Source organism: Erinaceus europaeus, chromosome 5 (genome assembly GCF_950295315.1).
Source record: "Erinaceus europaeus chromosome 5, mEriEur2.1, whole genome shotgun sequence".
In the NCBI taxonomy this organism is placed as follows: domain Eukaryota; kingdom Metazoa; phylum Chordata; class Mammalia; order Eulipotyphla; family Erinaceidae; genus Erinaceus; species Erinaceus europaeus.
The window spans coordinates 112,033,704-112,058,840 of NC_080166.1; the positions used below are offsets into that span (position 1 = coordinate 112,033,704).

Here is a 25,137-nt window from a genome sequence, read left to right on the forward strand (position 1 = left end):
TGTAGCAGAAAACAAAACAAAGCAAAACAAAACAGTGTAGACAGTCTAGCAAAGGAATGGATGTGAGAAGAATGTTCAACAACTATAGTTGGTGGTCCTGGGCCAACCTCTGGTCTGTTAGACAACCCTAATGGAAAAACATGACTCTTCCTTTTCCTCCCCTCTTGTGAAACGAGAAATATCAAATAAGAAAAGACCAGGAACATTTATCCAAAACTTCATTTTCCAAACAAGAATCCTGATATTCTGAATGACTGAGTTACTTGCCAATAATTTCACTTGTGTACATGTGAGGCCAGACCCATTCAAGATTATAGAACATTTCTTGACCTATCTGAGGTATGTTTTAAAATACTCTTTAGTGTGATTTTTATCCAGACAATAATTTTCTAAAGTACTGTTATCATCTTCATTGATGATAAGGAACTTGAGATTCAGAGATATTAAGCAATTTACTTGGGGTTTCACAGCAGGCAAATGGTACAAGGAAGAGTCAATTCTTTTTTTTTAAATTTTTTATTTAAGAAAGGATTAATGAACAAAAACAGAGTCAATTCTTTTAACTCTCCTATTTTGTGGTGCAACTTCTGTGGTTGCAACATGCATACCATTCCACTTTCCATTGTATACTATTCCATGAGCCTCTTGAGAAGAAGGCTTTGCATTTTTCATACATAGTGCAGTATTGTCTAGGCTTAGAAGTCAACAATAGATTTCCCACCATTTCATCTGACCATGGTTAGGATTTCTCCCCCTCAGAAACATTCATATACCTTGACAGGTCTATCCAGTCTAACTGTTATTCTGCAACACAGGAACAGGGAGTGGACCTTGACTCTACACACCCATGACCAATCCCATGTAGAAAGGCAGAGAAATGTGTTTGATCTTTGCTTGTGCAACATCAATCCAAGAGGACCCACATTTAAAAAATTAGTTCACTTCATCTACCTCCCACTCTGTTAGATGCCAAAGCAGCTCTGAGGCTTATTCCAGTGGAGTTCAGAAAAAATCTCCAAAGAATACAGGTTGAAATTCCCTTTCATTTTATAGGTAAAATGTGTGGTTGTTGTGATTATTGTGCCAACATATTAAATTATTAAATCACTATGCTGTACATTTACAACTAATATAATGTTACATGTCAATTAATTCTCATTTTTAAAAAAATGAAGAGAAAAAATATAGTTGGGCTTTACTGGCACTCCCAACCTACACACTTTACCACTTTATTTTCCAATAAACCATTTTGGGAAAGTGAGTGTAGAAAATATAGAAATGAATAAAAAGACATTCCTGGAACACTTTTTTCTTAATAAATGCATTCCTTACAGAGGTTTGGCAAATGTCAGACTTAAAATTTTCTATCATTAGAGTAAAAAGGTCACCACAGGATAAGTATCAATGGGTAAGGTGAAAAAAATATCTTTACAGTTGATAGATTCATGTTCCAGAATCTAATGTCATCCTTCCTGTGTTTGGATGCAAGCCACCATTACTTGCCTGTTCACTTAAGGAGAGGGTATGTGGTCCATGTTCTTTTATTTCCACCTTAGACTCTTATGAAAGGGCATATATAGGTAAAAATTTAAAAAGAGGCTAAAGAGTAGCACCAGCTGTGTTTTACTTTCCTTGCTCAGCTCAACTAGGAATAGCAGAAAGGATCATCTGAGAATGCAACAGGATAAAACAAGTAAGACTAGGCTTGCTTCAGGAACCCACCAAGCCACAAGGAGAGATTTCCTGGGGCTAAAAGTCTGTATCTACTCAGGAGTGGCTGGTACCAGTCTGGCAGTCTGCCAGTTGAAAAACCACTTCCAGTCTGAGTTTTAGTAACAAAAAAACTGAAGGGGCATGTATAAAGTACACTATCCTAGAACTACCAAAGCCTATAGACATGTATTCCATCTGCCTTTTCTCTCCCAACTAAACACTATTATTTGTCTCTGCTAAAATTGGTAAGTTCAAATGAAAAAAATTAGAGGGTTGGAAAAGTTCTCTTATAGCATGAGTAATTCCTAGAAGGTTTCTAATGAAGCTACTTAATAGGGGAAAACTGTCCTTTATTATTTCATCTAAGTCTTTATTTTCCAAATAGAAACAACAATTCTGGAGTCAAGTAGGGTGAGAGGACCCCCTAGCAGTCTTGAGTAAAATAAGACAACACTGAGGTAATAAGTCTGTGTTTCATAGTATTAAAACAACAATATTAAATACCTTCATGTCCTTCTGACATCTGTCAGAGAGATAGTTCACCAGGTAGGGCATATGCCTTAACATACATGAAGTTCAGGTTCAAACCTTAGAACCCAATGGAAGGTGCTATGGCCCCAGAGGAAGCTCCAGTGCTGTGATTTATCTCCAGTGTGTTTTCTCTTTTTTCCTCTTCCTCCTCCTCCTCCTCCTCAGCCTCCTCCTCCTCCTCCTCTTCTTCCTCCTCCTCCTCTTCTTCTTCTTCTTTTCCTTCTTCTTCTTCTTCTCCTTCTCCTCCTCCTCCTCCTCCCCCTCCTCCTCCTTCTTCTTCTCTTACTCCTTCTTCTCTCTCTCTCTCTCTCCCTCCCTTCCTCTCTCCCTCCCTCCTTTTTATCTCTCCTCCTGAATAAAAAGTGACCTAGAGTGGTTAAATCATATATCTATGAGTCTTGGGTTTAAAAAATTATTTCCCTCTGAGCCACTCAGCAGTGTCCATGGAAATGCTTTGTGATAGGGTGGATCTCTTCAGGGGCTTCCCAAGTTTTAAGAAAGTCAGCATTATTTCATAGCAATATGCACTTTGCCAAATTAGCAGACACAAAACAGGAAATAGTGAAAACTGTTACTGAAGTCATTTATTGAAGGTAAACACACTTATTTAAAAATAACCAAAGAGAAATATAACTAAAATAGGCCAACTTACTATCTACAAAATGGAGACCCCCAAATCTTCATCTGCGCTATTCCAGCCTTTAAGCTCATGATTAGTCAGCAATTTGTTTGACTTTATATGTTAACTCTTCTTTCAGCCAACAGGCTCCAAATGCTAGCATGATGCCAACTGGACTTCCCTGGGCAGAGGACCCCACCACCAATGTGTTCTGGAGCCGCACTTCCCCAGAGCCCCGCCCCACTAGGGAAAGAGAGAGACAGACTGGGAGTATGAATCAACCTGTCAACACTCATGTTCAGCGGGGAAGAAATTACAGAAGCCAGCTTCCACCTTCTTCACCCCATAGTGACCCTGGGTCTATACTCCCAGAAGGATAAAGAATAGGAAAGCTATCAGGAGGGGATGAGATACGTAGTTCTGGTGGTGGGAACTATGTGGAGTTGTACCCCTCTTATCCTATAATTTTTGTCAGGGTTTCCTTTTTATAAATAAAATTTTTTTAAAAATTTAAAAAATAACCAAAGAGAAAGTACCAACCAGATCTCACTGAAGCAATTCCAATACCTCTAGGTAAAATTTTAACTTGAAAAAAGAAAATTAATGTTCAACCTTAAGCTTACACTACCCCGTGAGTGACTGGCCAGTGATTTGGGTTCCTGAAAAAGGCACATAACCTGTTCTGTGGACTCCCCCACACCTCACAGCAAAATCTGACAAGACCTGAGCATATACACTCTCCATGGTAAGACATTCTTTAGCGATTGTGCAGAGGAATTTGGCAGCAATGTCTTCCTTATGAGGTGTGGCTTAAAGAACAAGTTCCTCAGCCAGGAGCAAGAGATTACCTACAGACTTTTTGGGGGCAGAAATCACCACTAAATTGTTTTTTATCCTGAAGTCCACATTTTAATTTAAATTCCTGTAACCTTTCTCTGCCACTGATATCTTTAATTCATTAAAACAACAGTCAAAACAAAATGAATTATACCCTGGCAAGTAGTACCCATCGAACCAAGTTAAGAATGAAACTAGTAAAGGATACCTGGCGTGCATATTATTTCTACTTCTTGTTTGTCTTCTCTTCTTCCTCCTATGAACACCAAGATCCTGGTCTTGATTTTCAATTAGGGGAGTCAAGTAAGAATCACTTTAGTACTTCTTATATCTCAGGAGAAATGACCTACAACAGACCTCTAGGGCCTTTGTTTCAATCGCCAAGGGCACTGTGTTGCAAATAAATGAATAGCTTTTTAACTACAGACTTATTTCCACAGGCTACATCAATCATAGGGAAGGTCAAAGGCTTGAGAGGAGTTTGATTCTAGCCCCTACATTCCATCACAGTGATTCTTATTAGACCTAACTTGAGATTCCTCCTGTTTTTGATGTGTGGCTCAGTTTATTTGGAAAAGATAAAATATTGGATGATGTTTCTTTGCTGACCTGTAAATGGGTAAAGCTACTTCTTTTTTGGAGGGGAGGATACCCATGTTAAGTGAGGAAATCGGAGTGACTACAGAGGTGAAATGTACTGTCACCCCGCGTTAAATGCGGAGTCACTTGTTGATTCTCCATGGAAGCTCATTGTCATGGCCTAGTGAATCACTTATGAACTAGGTTTGATCCTCTTGGATGTCAGAACTGAGTGGGTGGACCACTGGAGGGATTTTTATTATTGTTATTTTGCTTTTCTACATATGGGAGATATTCTGACTTGTCCATGGTCTGGAGTTGGTGAACAATAGACCAGTTTCTGGAGGCCAGCAAGTCAAACTGAAAGACAGGGACAACGCTAAAAGAGAAAAACCCTGAAAAATGTCTGTGGTATGTAGTCAACCCTTTGGGGACTAGATTGAGGTTACCTCTCCAGGAGAGAAAGCTGACTATGATCATTCCTGTCTGAGTGCTCTGGAGTTAAACAATATTAAATAATAGTATTTTCAGGTTTCCTCTTCCTCTCTTCCAACCCATGTTAGAGCATTGCCCACCAACTAGACCCACCATTGTTTGTATTCTCCAGGTTTATTTCTCAGGAGGAAATCACTCATAGCCAAAAAACACTAACAGGTCAAAAAGCAAGTCAGCGAGAAGAATAGTAAACTAGAGAGATGGTAATCAAGGAATAGACTCTCTAAAGTTGCAGAGTATGAGAGAAGTAATAGCAAAGAATTGTTACTACATATCTCTACCAGGGTAAAACGCATTTTGAACACATACCACTCACCATATAATATTAACTCTTTTGGGAGTTGGGCAGTAGCACAGCAAGTTAAGCACACATGGCACAAAGTGCAAGGACCAGCATAAGGATCCCAGTTTGAGCCCCGGCTCCCTACCTGCAGGGGAGTTGCTTCACAGGCAGTGAAGCACATCTGCAGGTGTCTATCTTTCTCTTCCCCTCTCTGTCTTCCCCTCCTCTCTCCATTTCTCTCTATCCTATCCAACAATGACAACATCAATAACTACAACAATAAAACAAGGGCAACAAAAGGAAATAAATAAATATTTTACAAAAAATAAATATTAATTCTTTTTCTGTAACTTTGTGCTGAGTAGATTCTCCTCGGGGAACCTACCACACTACACCTTCTTCTTCTTCTTCTTCTTTTTTTGCCTCTAGGGTTATTGTTGGTGCTGGTGCTCGGTGCCTGCACTACAAATCCACTGCTCCTGGAGGCTACTTTTTCCTATTTTGTTGCCCTTGTTGTTTTATCATTGTTGTGGTTATTATTATTATTATTATTGAATTTGTTGGAGAGAAAGATAGACACCTGCAGACCTGCTTCACTGCCTGTGAAGCGATTCCCCTACAGGTGGGGAGCTGGGGGCTCCAACAGGGATCCCTACACTGGTCTTTGCGCTTCGCACCATGTGCACTTAAGCTGCTGCTCTATCTACTGTCTGATCCCTCACAGTACACCTTCTTATCAATCTAGTCCTTAAGAACTGAAGACTAGGGATTATACTTCCCAGAATCCTTTTCAGGAGGGTTTTGTATCATATTCTACTTGTAAGATACTCACAAGGTAGCAGAAAATCAGAGCTGGGGAGATATCTCAGCAGTATAGCACAGAACTTGTGGACCTGAGGTTCCAGGTTTGACCCCCTGGCATCATATATGCTGGAGTTGAGTGATGCCCTGGACTCTCTTACATTATTCTCTCCCATCTTTCTCTCCACTTCCTTTTCTCATAAAAGTAAAGACAAATTAAGAAATTAGTCCATAAATAAAAAGGAAGAGAAGCATAACTATAATATTTTTCATGTACAGTTGGCAGGCATATCATGTACTTGGCAGATAATCAATGTAAGATGCTTCTAGAAATTACTGGGCATCTTTCTGTGAATTATTTTATTTCAGTAGTGACTAGGTAGCTGAATTTTCATCAGTCACTTCCTGCACTTCCTGCAAATCCTGATTTCCTGCAAGCCACTGACAGCATTGTTTAACCTTTACTCTACTGGCTTTTCTGCTTCCTTAGTAGAAATCTGATTGGCACTTACACATTACAGAACAAAATAAATCATGCAAAGATACTAGAATAATATAAATTAAATTTTGATTATCTTACTTTATGAATAGCATAATTATCAATAAAATACTAGTTTTACTTAATTTTCAATTAGTATATAACTTGAATGTCTAGAGTTATTTCAAAACAATATTTAGTTTCAATTTCTTGTAGTAACAAGAGCTGAAAAAATCATTTATGAAAATATATAGACCAAAAAAAGATGTGATCTGAGGAAATCATGGAAGACTTTGGTTTGATGCATGTTGGAAGCAGGGCACAGAGAGCCAGAGACTGAGAGTTAATGAAAGGTGAGTGCCCAATCCTGCACTGTCAATGCCTGACACAACATATCCCTCTAGCACATACAGATCAAGGACACCAATGTCAACTCATATGGTAAACACTAGTAAAATTAGATTTTGCCATAACGTCTCAAGATTTAAAAGACATACAAAAGTTTTAATATTTTCTATTGTAATGTTATTTGCAGTAGTTGAATATTTCATAATAAGTAATTATATGTAACAAAGCACAATGCTATTTTCTAATAATATATCCTTTAAATTTCTTCCTGCATCCTGGTGAATTATCTTTTTTTTTAAACTTAAAAAAAATTTTATTATTATTTATTTTTCCTTTTGTTGCTCTTGTTGTTGTAGTTATTGTTATTGTTGATGTTGTCATTGTTGGATAGGACAGAGACAAATGGAGAAAGGAGGGGAAGACAGAGAGAGGGAGAGAAAGGTAGACACCTGCAGAGCTACTTTACCACCAGTGAAGTGACTCCCATGCAGGTGGGGAGCCAGGGCTCAAACCAGGATCCTTATGCCGGTCCTTACGCTTAGCACCATGTGTGCTTAGCCTGCTGCGCTACTGCCCGACTCCCCCTGGTGACTTATCTTATGTGACTCATCACTTTAAAATACAACCTATATACGCATTACTAATATCCTGTTTGAAAATGCCTACCAGTTACAGAGATGCTGTAGAGAGCCATAATAACCTGTTTGCCATGTGTTATTAAATGAATATATTTATGATTAGCAGGGAAGAAACAGTCCTTTCTCCAGGACCTAGGGGATCTATATTCCAATAGACAAATTGGTCCCAGAGCTACCAATGCTCTATGTCGGTAGTTTGCTTGTTTTTGTAGTAGGATTACTGCTAGTAGTCTTTTTTTTTTCTTTTTTTAGAGAGAGGATGAGAAAGAGAGAGAGAGAAAGGGACAAGGAGGAGAGACACTTCAGTATTGCTCCACTACTTGTGAAGCTTTTCCCTCACAGGTAGGGACCAGGAATTAAACCCTGGTCCTCTCACATGGTAATGTGTGCACTCTACCACATGAACCACCACCTGGCCCCAGTATTTCAGTCTGGCATTGCTCCCTATTTCCAGGGTCTGCTTCATGAGTAAAATTGTGCTGTTGCTGTGACTATGTTTGTACACTGGGACCACAGTGGACCACAGTTTTTTCCATCTCCATGAAGTCTTTTCCTTCAATATTGCATTCAACATATTCAATAAACCTTACAATATATTGTTAACACCAAATATCAATTATATTTTCATATCTTGTTGGTCATCATTTCTCCTTTGGCTAATTCTGCTTCTGTTTCTATCCGTGTCATCATGCCTGGTTCCCCTGCATTGCTTAACGCTATGGTCTATTTACATAATCATTGTTTTGTTTGAGACTTGCCCTGCCTTCAGGGCATTGGTTTAATCCTCATTGGTTTAATCTCCACTGATTTAATCCCCACTGGTTCTCGCTCTTTTTCCACTCTGCCCCCTTATCCTATGTACTTCCTTTTCCACCCTACCACTTCCTTCCTGGAAAGTATAAATGCATATTCTTTTCTCAATAAACATTGAATTGCATTCCTGCTCAGCCATGAGTTCCCGGTCATCTCTCTCCCGCCCGCAAAGTTAGCCCGGCAAATCTTGGCATTTCTAATAATTTATAAATCCTGACAGCAGGAACTCAAAAGTATAATATTGGCAACTCTATCAATGTCTACTACTTCTCTGGATACACAAGACAGATTTAATAAGGAAAAGTAAAAGACTAGATCAAAAAGAAAAGTTATACTTAAGCAGATTTAAAAGTAATTGCCTCTTATATTCCATTTGAAATATCCAGAGGAGTAATTACACCAAGAAAGGACAGCACCAGTTTTCCTCTCTGTGCAGCAGTAGTCGAGACAGCAAGGGTGTTGGCTGCAAAGAAGGGGAATCTAATGAGCTTTTAATCAACTACAAAAAGAAAAGAAACTGCCCCAAAGTCTGGAGACTAGACAACATGATTCTGAGCAATACATGGGTCATTGAAGAGATCAAAAAAGAAATTAAGCATCATCTCAATATCAACAAAAATGTAGAAGTAAGCTATTAGATTCTATGAGATGCAGCAAAAGCAATTCTAAGAGCGAAGTCCATAGCAATACAGGCCCAAATTAATTAAGATGAGAAATCACTAGTAAACCATCTAACAACCAAACTGAACCAATTAATAGAGCAAGACACAGACCAAATAGTCAGCAGGAGACAGGAAACAGTTAAAATTAGAGCAGAAATCAGTGAAATAGAAAGCAAACAGACCTTTAGGAGGATTAATGAAACCAAGAGCTGATTCTTTTAAAGGATAAATAAAATAGATAAGCCACTATCTACACTCACTGAGAAAAAAAGAGAAAGCTATAGTAAAATCACTCAGAAATGAAAGAGGATATATTATAACAGACAAGGCAGAGTTACAAAGGACCATGAAAGGATATTATGGACATCTATAAAGAAAATAAATTAGACAACTTAGAACCTTGACACAAAACAGAGTAGATAAATTTAACAAACCAATAAATAGTAAGGAAATTGAAACAGTAATCAAAAGCCTGCCCAGGAACAAAAGCCCAGGTCTAGATGTCTAAACTAATAATTTTTTTAAATTTATTTATAAAATGAAAATATTGACAAGACATAGGATAAGAGGAGTACAATTCCATACAGTTTGTACCACCAGAACTCCATATCCCATCCCCTCCCTTGAAAGCTTTCTTATTCTTTATCTTTCTTGGAGTATAGATCCAGATCATTATGGGGTGCAGAGGGTAGAAGATCTGGCTATTGTAATTGTTTCCCTGCTGAACATGGGCGTTGTCAGGTCGATCCATACTCCCAGCCTGTCTCTCTCTTTCCCTAGTTGGACAGGGCTCTAGGAAATCAGGTTTCCAAGACACATTGGTAAAGTTGTCTGACAAGGGAAGTCAGGTTGACGTCATGGTAGCATCTGCAACTTGGTGGCTAAAAAAGCATTAAGATATACAGAAGAACAAATTGTTAAATAATCAGGAACCTAAAGGCAAGAATATTGCAGATGAAGATTTCGGGTTTCTGTGGGTCTATTTTAGGTATATTTCAAGGGGCCCATGACTTTACTAGTTTTTGCCCGAGTCTGACAGCTAACCTGCAGGTGGACCTAAGTTATTGTCTGGGGAGATGGTGTCATAGTTGGAAAAAGAACTAGAAAGATGGATCAGGGAAGTGAGTAGCTCCCAAATATGGGAAAAGTATATAAATACTGTTAACTGTAAACCCTATTGATTGTATCTGGGGCCATATTCAGCACGAGAGCCTATATAACCTCTACATCCCTGTAGGCCTGAGCTCACATTCTGTGGTCATAGCAAGGAACATTCCAGTCTGCACTAATTTCAGGACCCACCTTCTTTGAGTGGTAGAGTATGTTGCCCAACCTCCCCTCAGAGAATGGAACAGTCCCTACCATTGTTGATCCACACTGAGGTAAAGGTCCTATAGGGGCCCACAAAGGGGTCCATTATGTTGTTCCTGATGGATATGACCAGTGACAATGGAGAGAGGGATCTGTTAGAGGTCTAGGCTCATCATATCTGTGTGGGTATCTCAGGACTCCCTGACTAGGGCCTTGGGTCACTGGTTGGCCTGGTAGTGACCAAAGAGTCATCATTAAAGTATGCTGGTCTCTTGCCCTTATCCAGCTTTTGTAGTCCTTACTTTCTCTGACAAGGTTAGCCTTGGAGTGATTGAGGGAAGTGAAATAGGTAGTTGGTGAGAAGGGTATCTAGGTTTAAGTAGAAACTTTTTTTTTTCTTTTTACAACCAGGGTTATTGCTTGGGCTCAATGCCTGCACTACAAATCTACTGCTCCTGGAGGCCATCCCCCCATGTTTTTGCCCTTGTTGTTATTATTATGGTGTCTTTTTTAGGTCTTTCTATTTGTTTGCTGCATTTATTGGCTCACTGCAAACTATTGTGCACTTTTACTTTAAGGTATATATTTCCCCCTATCTTATAGGTACATTTGTACATAGGCCCTGGTCTATATCTATTTTTTGAGGCTTTGCTAGGAAGTACACCACCCAAAATGGAATTAAGAATCCTATAAGCTAGAAAAGGTCTCACCAGATCAATGAAGCTGGAAGGTGGACATTCCATGCTTGATATCTCTGGACATAGCCTGAAGTGAAACATGTCACAGTGGTATTGGTTGCTTTGATTAGGTTGGGATCAGCACATGCAGTATGAACTAGTATGAATTGAAAGAAGCATACAGGAAAGTGAGCCCCACCCTGAGGTTCCAGGACTGAGAGAAATAAGCGTTTTATAGAGAACGGGGAAAGCTTCCTCTATCTTAGGATTTAAGAAGGCAATAGATAGTTACTGTTATAACCAAATTATTTGGCAATTGGGCTATCTTTGAAAATCCCATTGTTAGGATTCACTCAAAGAGCTAACACCCATTTTCCTCAAACTCTTTCAGAAAATAGAAGAAGAGAAAACACTCCAAAACATATTTTATGAGGCTAATATCACTCTGATTCCCAAAGCAGGAAAGGGTTCCATCAAAAAGAAAACTATCAACATATATCCCTGATGAACACTAATGCAAAGATCCTAAACAAAATCCTAACTAACCAACAACATATTAAGAGAATAATCCACTGAGACCAAGTGGGATTTATCCTTGGGAAACAGGGATGGTTTGACATCTATAAGTAAATCAATGTAATTTGCCATATCAACAAAAGGAAAGATAAAAATCACATGATATTATCAATTGATGCAGAAAAAGCATTTAATACAGCCCAACACCTATTTATGATAAATGCCCTCAAGAAATTAGGAGTGGAAGAAAAATTTCTTGACATAATAGAATCTATATATGATAAACCCACAGCTAACATCACACTCACTAGCAGAAAAATTGAAAGCTCTTCCCCTAAAATCAGGAACTAGGCAAGGATGCTCATTCTCATCATTTCCATTCAACATAGTCCTAGAGGTTCCTAGCCAATGCAATCAGTCAAGAAAGACATATCAAAGGAATTCAAATTAGAAAGGATGATGTTAAATTATCATTATTTGCAGATAATATGTTGTTATACCTAGAGGAACTCAGAAACATAACCAAGACAGTACTAGAAATCATTAATAAGTTCAGTAAAGTAGCAGGTTACAAAATCAATACCCACAAGTCTGTCGCATTTGTCTACAAAAGATGGGCCAGAGGAAAGGGAACTGAAGGAAGCAATCTCATTTACAATCAAACCCAAAAAGATAAAATACCTAGGAATAAATTTAACAAATGAGGTGAAGAACCTTTTCAAAAAAAACTATAAGACACTGTTAAAAGAAATAGAGGATGACATAAAGAAATGAAAGAACATTCCCTGTTCATGAATCGGATGAATAAATATCATTAAAATGGCAATTCTGCCAAAAGCAATGTATAGCTTCAGTGCAATTTTTATTAAAATCCCAATGATAAAGTTCAAGGAAATTAACTAACTTATCTTTAAAAATCCTCAAAAATATAAGAAACCACAAGGGCCAGGTAGTGGCACACCTGGTTGAGTGCACATGTTACAATGTGCAAGGGCACAAACAAGAATCCTCAAACAAATACAAATAGAAATGCCTAATGATTCAGCAATTCCACTCCTAGGTATTTACCCAAAAGATAAGATAACACTAATTCAAAGGAATATATGTACTCCTCCCCAGTAATAGCTGCAATACTCACAATAACCAAAATACAGAAGTAACTAAAATGCCCTTCAACAGATGACTAGATAAAAAGTCATGGGACAGTAGTCTGGCAGTAGCGCAGTGGGTTAAACGCACGTGGTGCAAATCGCAAGGACCGGAGTAAGGATCCAGTTTCATGCCCCCGGTTCCCCACCTGCAGGGGAGTCGTTTCACAGGCAGTGAAGCAGGTCTATAGGTGTCTGTCTTTCTCTTCCCCTTCTGTCTTCCCCTCCTCTCTCCATTTCTCTCTGTCCTATCTAACAATGATGACATCAATAACAATAATAACTACAACAACAATGAAAAACAACAAGGGCAACAAAAGGGAAAATAAATAAATAAATAAATATAAAAAATAATTAAAAAGTTATGGGACATATACCCAGTGGAGTACTACTCAGCAATAGAAAAGATGATATTGTGTCTTTTGGGTTAAATGTATGGAATTGCAGAAGATTATGCTTAGTGACGTAAGTAAGGAGATAAAAGATGGTTTCACTGGTATGTGAAATATAGAGAACTGAACATAGGAGCATAAAAACAAACAAACAAACAAAAGGTCAAGTCATATCCAACACTGTGGGAAAACTATAGTAGTTATCTAGGGGAGTGATGTATGTGTGAGACACAGACATTTAGTGGTAAGAACAGTGTGAAATTATACTCCTATTAATTTATAATGTCATAAATCACTATTAAATCAACATGTGTGGGAGGAAATAGATTCAGTTCTTTAAGTTCTCTAACTGCCTAGGTAATATCTCTGAATATACATATTTAATTCAGCCTAAGTACTTAATGTTTTAGATTTTTAAGATAATCAAATTCTGACACTAGGCTTAGGATGTTTAAGCAGATTTAAAATATATTTGTATATATATTTAAATATCTTAGCTTTTAAATATCCACAGCTTTAGGCCAGATTAATCAAAACCACTTGGCCCCGTAAGTATCTAAGAGGCTGCAATTAGTAGATACCTCTAAAAGGCACAAAGCATAGTAAAGTCAAGTATATTTCAGTGTTGTATGCTTCACACTGGTTTTGGTCTCATCCCCCCACCTCTGGGAGATTGTGGTTTAGCCCCTGCTAGTTTCCCACTTCTCCTTCTCCCCACCCCCTAACCTACGTACTTCCTGAGTTTCTGCCGTAGCCACTGGAGAAGAAAGATGGAGGAGCACATGTTTGCCTGCTCGTGAATAAAGATTAAACTGTGTTCTCAGCTCAGCCGTGTGTGTCTCTGGTTGTCTCTGTTACCCGCCTGTGAAACCAGCCCGGAGAAAGAGGAGAAAGATGCAGGACAGACCTGTGTGGTGATTAGTTTAGGTTAGTTTTTGAATCGTTGCTCCTGAATAAAGAAATACAGCTTCTCTTCACAGCCGTGTGTCCCTGAGTCTCTGTCTACTGCCGCGAAGCTAGCCCGGACTACTAGTGCCCCGAACTCTAACGACATATGGCGCCCATGTGGGACCTAACCTGTGCATCCCCCAGATAAGTGAATCCATTATGGGCTGCTTTTCTGACTGTGAAGAGGTTTCCAAAGGCCTCTGCCCTTTCTTCACGAGACTGTTTCTGTGTTTCTGGAACATTTCTCTCTGGTTTCTGCCTGCCGCCCACCCACATAAATCAGCTCGCTGTCGCGTGGCGCGGGACATTGGGCGTGGGCTCCCCCCACGCTGCTCGGCCGCAGGGAGCAGGGCAGCAGGCATGGCGGGCAGGGCTGCAGCCTATCCTGGTCGCCACTTCGGGGCACCTCGGCCCTTGCCTTCTGCACTGTTGGCCTGCCCGCCCTCCTGCTATGAAGTCTGGGCAGATCCCAGACCACCTGGAGACCACAGGCTCCCTGCTGGGACTGGACCCCCTGGCCGAGATCCCCAACTTGGCTCTGAAGTCAGAAAAGCTAGAATACAATTCAACTTCCGGAGGCGGAGCTACGAGCAGCAGATCGCTTTCTCTCCTCTCCTCTCCTCTCCCGGATCAATTAGGAATACCAAAGGAGACCACCCGGACCGAAACAAGACAGGACTAGAATGACCACAGAAACCCAGTAAATCACCCGTGAGTACAAACACGTGTGGCTGGTGACAGAGAGGAGAGAGGGGCCTAAGGAGAGATTAAGTGACTGCTAACAGTTCGACAGTTTGTCAGTGGAGACACCACCTCCAGTCTGCTCCACCAACAAGGGGACAGCTGAAGGGAGGAAAGGAATCCCCAGAGACTCACCAAGTGCAACTCTGAGTCTCCATTGCTACTACCCTCAGAATCTGGAGCAGCAACAGGGAGGGACACCAGGGGACAGAGATCTAACCGGGAAACTCAGGAGAAGACCTATACCTCGGTGGCATAGCTGAAGGGCTGTGAAAGTCTCTTTGCATAACCACTGGATTATCTCTGCCACACCCTGCTTTATCTCTTGGTCAGGAGTCAGTGATTAAGCCAAGAAGCCTATTGATAGTTTAAAAGCCCTCAGGCTCCCATAGCCTACAGGGGGGAAAAAAAGGCTTTTACACCACTGAACTCCAACTCAGGGATTGAAAAAACTGTTAACTTATATAAAATGGTTAAAACAACAAGAAAAAATATTGGAGACTCGAACCAGGACAAGAGTCCAGCTAAAAGTCCTCCAGAGGGTGAAGCACAAAACAACAAGTTCAACATCCAAACATTAGCTAAGGAAATAATAACAGGAGTGAGTAAAGAATTTGAAAAAATTGTAATCAGAAATGCAGGAACAACAAATGAGAATATGGAAGAAAATTCTAATTATCTCATGGTTATTAGAGAGCTGAAAGCTGAAATCACTGAGCTAAGAAGGCAACTAGCTGAACAAGCTAAAACAGTATCAGAGCAGGGCAACAAAATAGATGAACTCCAGAAAGCAGTAGAGGGCAGAGAGAATAGAATCAATGAGGCTGAAGACAGAATTAGCAAGATTGAGGATGAATTAGAGACAACTAAAAAAGAAGTAAGAGATCTCAAAAAGAGATTAAGAGATGCTGAAAACAACAACAGAGTCCTATGGAATGACTTCAAAAGAAACAATATACGCATTATTGGCTTACCAGAGGAAGAAAGAGAAGGAGAGGAAGAAAGCATTCTCCAGGCCATAATAGCTGAAAATTTCTCTAGTCTCGACAACACCAAAGACATAAAGATTCAAGAAGCCCAGAGGGTCCCAAACAGAATTAACCCAGACCTAAAGACACCAAGACATGTCATACGTAGAATGGAAATGAATAAGGATAAAGAAAGGATCCTCAAGGCTGCAAGAGAAAAACAAAGAGTCACCTACAAAGGAAAACCCATAAGATTAGCAGCAGACTTCTCCATACAAACACTACAGGCCAGAAGAGAATGGCAAGATATCTATTGAGTGCTCAATGAGAAAGGCTTTCAGCCAAGAATACTATATCCTGCTAGATTGTCATTCAGACTAGATGGAAACATCAAAACCTTCTCAGACAAGCAACAGTTGAAGGAAGCAACCATCACCAAGCCTGCCCTGAAAGAAGAAAAGCTAGAATACACAGAGATTCGTCCAGAGATCGCAACCTACAATTCCTGGAGGTGAAGCTTCACAAGAGGCCACTGCTAGACAAAGCACTCCCCGAACGTCTAAGACAGTACAGATCTAATTTTTTTTTTTTTTTACAGATCTAAATTTGTGTTTAAAATGACATGTCTTCGTAACAAAGGTTTCTCTCCTTGTGTATTAAAGACCATGTTTAGGTGTGTGTTTAAAGTTTGGTAAACATTAACTTTAAGGTTAAAAATATAACTTTAAGGCTATATTCTTACCAGACAGAGTTAAATGAAAAAGGTTTCCAACGTAATTCTCATAAAGGTACAATTAACTTACATTTAAAGTCTGAGGTAAAAATTAGTTAAAAATCAATATATTTTAACTAAGTTGGTCAAAAAAAAAAACATGTGCACACCTAGGGTGTGTCTCCATCTTAAATGCGTGTAACAAATGGTTAAATAGACTTGTTGATATGTAAAACTCTCAAATCCTTCTCAATTAGAAATGGTAGATAGCACAATGGTTATGCTAATGATTCTCATGCCTGAGGCTTTCTTTTTTTTTCCATGGTTCTTCTGTTTACCTTTCCACATTTTATTGTTTAAACTTTAAACAACCTTAAAATTATACTAAAAAAGACTTCCAATTGTAATAGAGTTATCAATTGTGGTAAACTAACCTGCTACAAGTTTTGTTTCATAGTAAGTTAATTGCAGCAGTCAAGTTCTCTACAAAAAAGTGGAATTACAATGGCTAACCTTCCTCATGCAACAATTCACTCCCCCCCCAAGAAATTCTTCAGTGGACATCTGCTTTGGACTGGCACTTCTATCGGACTCACTGGTACACCTCTTGGACACTTTGCACAAAACTAGCAGCTTCCCTTTATGCTGCTGGGTTTCTCAAGGACTGACTGCAGCAGCTGCCTTGGGACTCTAGGCCATACCCCCAACCCCCATGCTAGGTAATGCCCACAAAAAAAAAAAAAATGCCCGTCGAGGCAAAAGCCCACAGAGGCAGCAAGGTTCTTTAGCTGATAAAGCTTTGCCCACAGAGGCAAAAAATGCCCCCCTCAGGCCTTCCCTTGGCAGCACACTGGTTCTTGTTGCTCACTTACATGTTCCTCCATGTTTGTGCCAGTTTCTTTTTTGAAAATGCCTGTACAATATAGGTTTCTATTCACCCCACACTCCTGATACTATTGTCATTTAGTTAAAAAGAAAAGGGGGAATTGTTGTATGCTTCACATTGGTTTTGGTCTCATCCCCCCGCCTCTGGGAGATTGTGGTTTAGCCCCTGCTAGTTTCGCGCTTCCCCTTCTCCCCGCCCCCTACCCTACGTACTTCCTGAGTTTCTGCCGTAGCCGCCGGAGAAGAAAGATGGAGGAGCACATGTTTGCCTGCTCATGAATAAAGATTAAACTGTGTTCTCAGCTCAGCCGTGTGTCTCTGGTTGTGTCTGTTACCCGCCTGTGAAACCAGCCCGGCGAAAACAACATTTTAGTAAACCATATCCATTGGACTTTCAGAAGAAAACAAGTCCCTAAAAAACTTAGTTATAATAATAACTAACTATTTATTTTAAACTCCAAGACTACAAAGAACCCTTCCCATTCTCTTTAAGCTCCTGATTCCTCCTAGTCCTAGAACCTCTAGGACTTTGCCCATATTTCTTGATATTTCTTCTCTCTGATCCCTTACCGTCATACTACTTTTATTGACCTCAACTAAATCATTTTCAGTGCCATGTTATGCCACTACTGACTTGTTACTTTGGATTGTCACTACAGACACCAAGCCTGAGATGTCAACCTCCCAACTCCTCTAATGTGGTGAGATCTTTTCTAACACATAGGAATGCCCAATTCCATTTAAGATGGCACATTAGCAAAGTTACAGATACTAAATACAGACTAGGGCACTGGATACAGGTGTACATGTACCCAGAATACAAGTGCCTCAAAATAAAAATGCTTAATAACCCTTAGTGACTAGACTTAGACCTAATATGCTTCGGATTCTATTAGAATGGCCTAAGAAGGCATCATAAATCTCTAGCAGATTAGACCTAGACCAAATAAGCTTGACAATCTAGAAGAAAGGCCCAAGGAAGGCAGACCCCATAAATCCAATACTGATTTCGATACAACAAATGACACTGAACACTAACAATTGGGAGAAAATCCAAGCATATCAGAAAAAGAAAGGACAACAAAAGCTAGATAAAGACAAGAGACTGTTTCACTCAGTGATGGCCTTTTTGGTCAATACAAGACCAGCCCATCATCTGGAGCCCCAGTCAGGGAATCCTTGGATTCCCATGTAGAAATGATGGGAGAAGACAAGGTAGATGAAGTATATGGCATATGCAATTTCTTTTTTAAAATTATCTTTACTTATTTATTGCATAAAAACAACCAGAAATGGAGAGGGGAGAGAGAGATAGATAGGGAGAGATAGATAGAGAGAGACAGAGAGACACCTGCAGCCTGTTTCACCACTCACAAAGTTTTCCCCCTGCAGGTGGGAACCGGGGGCTGAACCTGGATCATTTCAAGTTGTAACATGTAACATGTGTACTAAACCAGGTGTGCCACAACCTAGCCCCTGCTATTTCTTTACTATAATTTACGTACATATAACATGGACACATAATCACAACCTTGTCATATATGGTGAGAATATATCTTAAAAATGTTAATGCAATTAAGTAACAACTTTATATGTGGAATACCTATATATTCTATAGCTTTTGTTATGATTAGATTTGATATTTCTGATTTATTGATTACATTTATTTATTTATTTATTTATTTTTGTTGCCCTTGTTTTATTGTTGTAGTTATTATTGTTGTTGTCATTGTTGGATAGGACAGAGAGAAATGGAGAGAGGAGGGGAAGACAGAGACGGGGAGAGAACGATAGACACCTGCAGACCTGCTTCACTGCCTGTGAAGTGACTCCCCTGCAGGTGGGGAGCCAGGGTCTGGAACTGGGATCCTTCCACTGGTCCTTGAGCTTTGCGCCACCTGCGTTTAACCCGCTGCGCTACCACCCGATTCTCGATTTATTCATTACTTTATTACACATACTGAAGGACAAACTCTCTTGCAATAATCACCCATGGATATACCAGTGGGAGAATCCTCCCAGATAAAGCTGATATCCTGAGATGCCAATTTTAAAATAAGTCACACAAATTCATGTTCTCCAAAAACTACAAGACATTTTTCTAGTTGATAAATAGGAAGGAAATAATCTCTGAGAGACCTACATTGAATTCATATAGTACAATATTTTAAAATAGTTCCAGACTTAATGGTTGACAAAGGAATGAAGCAGAAGCAAATATACATCCTTTCTGGTATAAAATACATTATTACTAGCATTCAATAAGTTCTTGCATGATTTGGAGACCATAAGAACCCATAGCGGTAAACCCAACCCTTAAGGCTGTCTTTGTTAGTGTTAAGATCCACCAATCCAGAAGAGTTGACAGTGAAACTGAGGCCTTATTTTAGCCTGAGAAAGGCTAAGGTGACTGGCATATCCTCCACACAATACAATGCGGTGCTAAAGGATTTTGGTTGCACTGTGAGGGATAGCCAAAAATAAATAGCATCTGGGATGTTTAGAATATCTCAGAAACCAAGCTTGAGTTAAGGTGTCCCATGATTGGGAGTCGGGTGGTAGCGCAGCGGGTTAAGCACACGTGGTGCAAAATGCAAGGACTGGCCTAAGGATCCAGGTTTGAGCCTCCTCTCCCTCCTCCCCACCTGCAGGGGAGTTGCTTCACAGGTGGTGAAGCATGTCTGCAGGTGTCTGTCTTTCTCTCCCCCTCTCTGTCTTCCCCTCCTCTCTCTATTTCTCTCTGTCCTATCTAACAAGGACGACATCAGTAACAAAAGCAATAACTACAACAACAAGGGCAACAAAAGGGAAAATAAATAAATATAAACAATTAAAAAAAAAGATGTCCCATGATTGAAAATATTGCACATACATAACAGAAGAAAATCTTTCTAAAAGCCTTAGGTTTCAATTATTCCTACAGTTAAAATTTCAGTTAAAATATCCAACACTGTTAAAAATTATCAGATACATGAGAAAATATATCATCATGCACAAGAAACATTTAAGGGGGGGGCTAAGGTTTGAAAAGGTAATTAACAATACAGATTCCAAGACAAGTATGCATAGTATATTCAAGGAAGTAAAGGTGAAGTTGAAAATTCTCAATGGGAACTGAACATTACAAAAAAATTAACATAGGGCCAAGGAGGTGAGTTAACTATAGAACATTCATAATGTTCTAGGTTTGAACCCCAGCACTGCATAAACTGGAAGAGCATTGCTCTAGTCTTCTCTTTCTTTATGACAAAAAAACAGGGGCCAGGTGGTGGCACATCAGGTTGAGCACATAGGACTCAGCTTCAAGTCCCTGGTCCCTACCTGCAGAGGGGAAACTTCAAGAGAAGTGAAGTAGTGCAGCAGGTTTCTCTTTGTTTCTCTTCCTTTTGTACTCCTCCGCCCCTCTTGATTTCTCTCTACCCTATCAGTAGTAAATAAACAGACAAATAAAATATTTTTAAAAAACCCCAAAAAGCTAAAGGTAGACACTGAATGTCAGAAAAAGTGGCATTTTAAGAGAGAATTCCAAAGTGTATTGCTTCAGATACAGTGAAGTATATACACTTTAGATACAGATAAGGTATATTTGTCAACTTAAGAGGCTAGAACAGATTTTACTTAATATTTCATTAACTCTATGACTTTAACATCTTCATATATACAATGTATATACCACCATATGTAGTTCAGTAGTATTCCTGTAAGAGAAAAAATGGAAAATTCATACTATTAGATTTGAAGACTTAAACAAAAAAATCTAGAAAAATAGATTTTATCTATTTATTTATCAAAGCAGACCAACAAAAAACAATATCAGAACAGTTCAATTATTATTATTAAAAGCAAAAGTGAAATTGGTTATTAAAAATCTTTTCAGAGGGAAAATATAGGCCTAGATAACTTCTCTGGCAAGTTGAATTTATCTGAGAAGTACAAGACTGAAATAATATTACAATGTCAATTAATATGATTCATCATGTTAACATTAAATAAGGAAAACTGTGATAATTTTAATAAGTATAAGAAAAGTATTGGCCAAACTTTAACATCTATTCATAATAAAAATTCTGAACAAGGTATGAATAGGAAAACTGTTCTTTAATTTGAGTAAGAGTGTCTATGGAATTCTATATCAATCATACTATTAAAGTCCTTACTGATCATTTTGAGTAAGACTATGATGTCAACTATGGCCTCTTTCAGTCACCATTTTGCTAGTTTTAGCCAGTACTGTGAAATAAGGAAAAGAGAAAGCAAAAGGATTAGAAAAGAAGAAATAACTATCTTTACTATGAGATGACATGATTGAATATGTAGGAAATACAAAATCTGCAAAGAGAATCTCTTGCCTGGCTCCAGAGTTCCAGATTCAATCCCCCACACTGCTATAAATCAGAACTGAGAAAAATAAATAAATAAAGGAAGGTCATTTAATGTTAATGACCTGACAGGAAATACAAGATTTAAATTCCAGAATTAAATATTCAGAAATTAGAAGAGTCAAACAAGACTTTTGGCAATCTAAAATCTTATATCTAACAAAGGACATTAAAGAAAAACAAATTATAATTTATAGAAATAAGTTTTTGAAGTTCTAAATAAATGAAAGAATATAAACTATTTTATGGATTTGGAAAAAAACAATATTGTAATAATATTGTAACTTTCTTTTTTAAATTAATTAATTAATTTATTGTTGGATAGAGACAGAGAGGAATTATTGATAGAGGATGGGAAGATAGAAAGGGAGACAGAGAGACACCTGCAGAACTGCTTCATCGCTTGTGAAGTGTCCCCCCTGCAGGTGGGGACCAGGGGCTTGAACTGTAAATGTGTGCACTTAACCAGGTGTGTCACCACCTAGTCCCAATATTGTAACTTTCTAGCATAGAAATTGAATTTAGGCTGGGTACATGGCTATCCAGTTAGAACTACATTCCCCAGACCCTTTTAGTTAGATGTAAGCATGTAATTAAATTCCTTCTACAGAATATAAATCAAGACAATACAGGACTTCAACTCACCAAGCCAGGATATTGCAACAGTTAGACATGAACATTTTCTGGGCTGGCAGAGGCTTCTTTTATCTTTGACTAGATGGTGATGACAGGTGTCGTTAAAGTTCGGGGCTCTAGTAGGCCAGGCTAGCTTCACGGCGGTAGACAGAGACTCGATGACACACGGCTGGGCAGAGAAGCTGTATTTCTTTATTCACGAACAACAATTCAAAAACTAACCCAAACCAATCACCACACAGATCTGTCCTGCAGCGGCTGCGGCAAGGACTCTGGAAGTCCATAGGGGCAGGGGGTGGGGAGAAGGGGGCCCAGGAAACTAGCAGGGGCTAAACCAAATCTCCCAGAGGCGGGGGGGGGGGGGGGAGAGGGGGACCAAACCAATGTGAAGCATAGCAACAGACAGGTGCATATGCACATAATGTCTGAGTGAACTGTACAATTCAATTTTGTGCACTTTACTATGTTATACCTCAACTAAGCTAAGTTTTATTAAATATTAATCTGGCTGCCATGAGGTAAGCCTGAGCATGGCAAGAGAATTTAGGAGAATGGGGCAGTAGTTTAGGTGAGATGTACAGAGAAAACTAGTGTAATGAGTATGGAGGTGATTAATGTGTAATAATTTGAAAAGCATTAAAAAGCAGCAAAATACATGGGCCCTGGTGGGTGGTAATAATTTGTATGTTCAAGGTAGGGAGATGAGAAGAGTTCCAATGTTCTAGGTCCACCTAGACTAGCTTAACAAGGCAGCATGCCAAGGATGGATGAGTTTCCTTGATGAAGGATTCTTTGTTTTTTACAATTTTGGGGGGAAATGAAATTTGCTGGGAAATTGTGCCGATGCAGTCACATCTGCAATGTTGTCCCCTCAGGCTACTGCTAGTTCCCGCGAGAGCTGGGACATTCTCGGAGTGCCTGCTCAGCCATGTTGTGCCCTCAGGGCATTGTCTATATCCCTGCGATATTTGGAGTGCTTTGGTTACTCCTCCCCCCTCCCATTCTCAAGAGAGTTATTACCCTATCCTGGAGTGCTATGGTTACTCCTCCCCCTTCCCATTCTCGTGAAAGCTACTCCTATAAAAGCCCTTCTTCTTCCGCACCTCTTTCTCTTGCCAGCGCTTCACTCTGGTGTTCAGACGCAGGAAAGGTTACTGCGTGAGGCGACCATTTTCGCTACCTCCACATGGCCCAACCTGCCTCCCTAGCACCCAACTCTGAGGTGCCAGTACAAATAAAGATTTGTGTTTCCCCTTCGCTCCGGACCCCCTCTCTCTCTTCTCCAAGGCCTGCACACAACAACAGAAATTAAGAAAATTTCTTTGTATAAGGTGAAGGCTGAAGTGTGTGTGTTTCAAATGTTGACATCTTAACTTGATCAGAAGGTGACTATATTTGGAGACAGGATCTTTAAAGACACAAATAGCTTAAATTAAAGTAATTAAAATAGACTCTTTTCAATAAGAATAGTGTTGTCCTTAAAAAAAAGAGGAAATTGGTGGGTCAGAGATAGCTTACTTTTAGAGTACATTTTGCCATGGGGGAAGATCTGGGTTGGAAATACCCAGTACCACCACCACCAACACTTCCGAGTACTATGTAAAGATTATTCACTAGAAGTGGAGCTTTGTTGTATGTCTCTGCTTTTCTTTGTTTCTCACTCTCTGTTTGGAAAGAAGGCAGGAGGGAAGGGAGGAAAAGAGGGAGGGAGGGAGGAAGGAAGGAAGGAAGGAAGGAAGGAAGGAAGGAGAGGGAGGGAGGGAGGAAAAGAAGGAAGGAAATGAGGAAGGAAGGGAGGAAAAGGAGGGAAGGAAAGAAGGAGGGAGGGAGGGAGGGAGAAAGTAAAGGGGGGAGAGAGAGAAAGGGAGGTGGAAGAGAGGGAGAATATGCTGGGAGCTATGGAATAAAGTGGGAATGAAAAGATACAAATCGAAGGCAGCCATATAAAAACCAAGAATAGAGAACTCAGAAGAAACCAGCCCTGACAATATTTTAATCTCAAACATCTAACCTTCAAGATGTAATAAAAGAAAATTTTGCTTTGTGTGTCATCCATTTTGTGATACTTACAGAGTCCTAGCTAATAAAGTATCTAAGTCAGAACTTAAAAAGTCTCTTTTCTTCTATGTTTCCAGATTTACACATAAGTACTACAGAGCTTAAGATTTACCAGAACCTTCTGCAGGATGTTCCTGGTTATGTTGAAAAAAAGAAGGAAAGAAAGAAACAAGGAAAGAAAGAAGGGAAGAAAGAAAGAAAGAAAGAAAGAAGGAGAAAAAGGAAGAAAGAGGGAAGAGGGAAAGGGGAAAATATTATTGTATTCAAAACTCACCAGATTCTCTTCTGATCTAATGGTTGTAATATTTAGTTCTACATAGTTTCTGTAAATTTATTCATGAATTGGGATTTTGTTCCTTTTTAGTGATCATTGCATGCTGTCATTTATTATATTTATAATAACTCACATGCTTGTCATTATTGCTAGCTAAATAAATAAATGCTCTTTTATGTTCATAAAATCTACAAAATGACTGGTATGAAGAGGTTAGCTGTTGTTACCAAAAGTGGTTACCAGGGAAATGACATGAGTCACAGAACAGCTTGAGACATTTAGAACGAGCCCCAAAACCACTTTACATCAAAGTCAGCCGGCCACTTCCAGGCTTCCACTCTCGGTTGCTTTCAAAGCCAAGTGAAACTAGCAAAGCAGAACATGGAGGCAGTGGTGCAAGAAGGTCCCATGGTCTGAGAGTCAAGCTGTAGGGTGCTGTTCCAATGACAGGTGGCATTCTCCTAGTTACAAATAACTAGCACAAGACTATACTTTCAGGGATCATTTCTCTAGTTCTTTACAAATAACTAGCACAAGACTATTTCTGAAGAGCCTGGCACAATGGGCTTCTATTTAATATAGGTGACGGAGATCACTATTGTGAAGACGGAGAGAGAGAGAGATACCTCTACCCTGCTGTAAAGGTAGAGTCTGCTTCCTGAGCAGTTTCCATGGCTGGGGAAAGCTAATCAAAC

The 25,137-nt window shown here is 39.4% G+C and overlaps 1 long non-coding RNA gene across 1 annotated transcript; it reads left to right on the top strand.

The window, feature by feature from the left end:
- The first annotated feature begins 3,523 nt into the window (after positions 1-3,523).
- LOC132538723 (uncharacterized) lies at positions 3,524-24,629 on the top strand. The gene is made up of 2 exons (XR_009550079.1): positions 3,524-3,608; positions 24,246-24,629. It is a non-coding gene; the product is annotated as an uncharacterized LOC132538723 (long non-coding RNA).
- Positions 24,630-25,137: the final 508 nt, after the last annotated feature.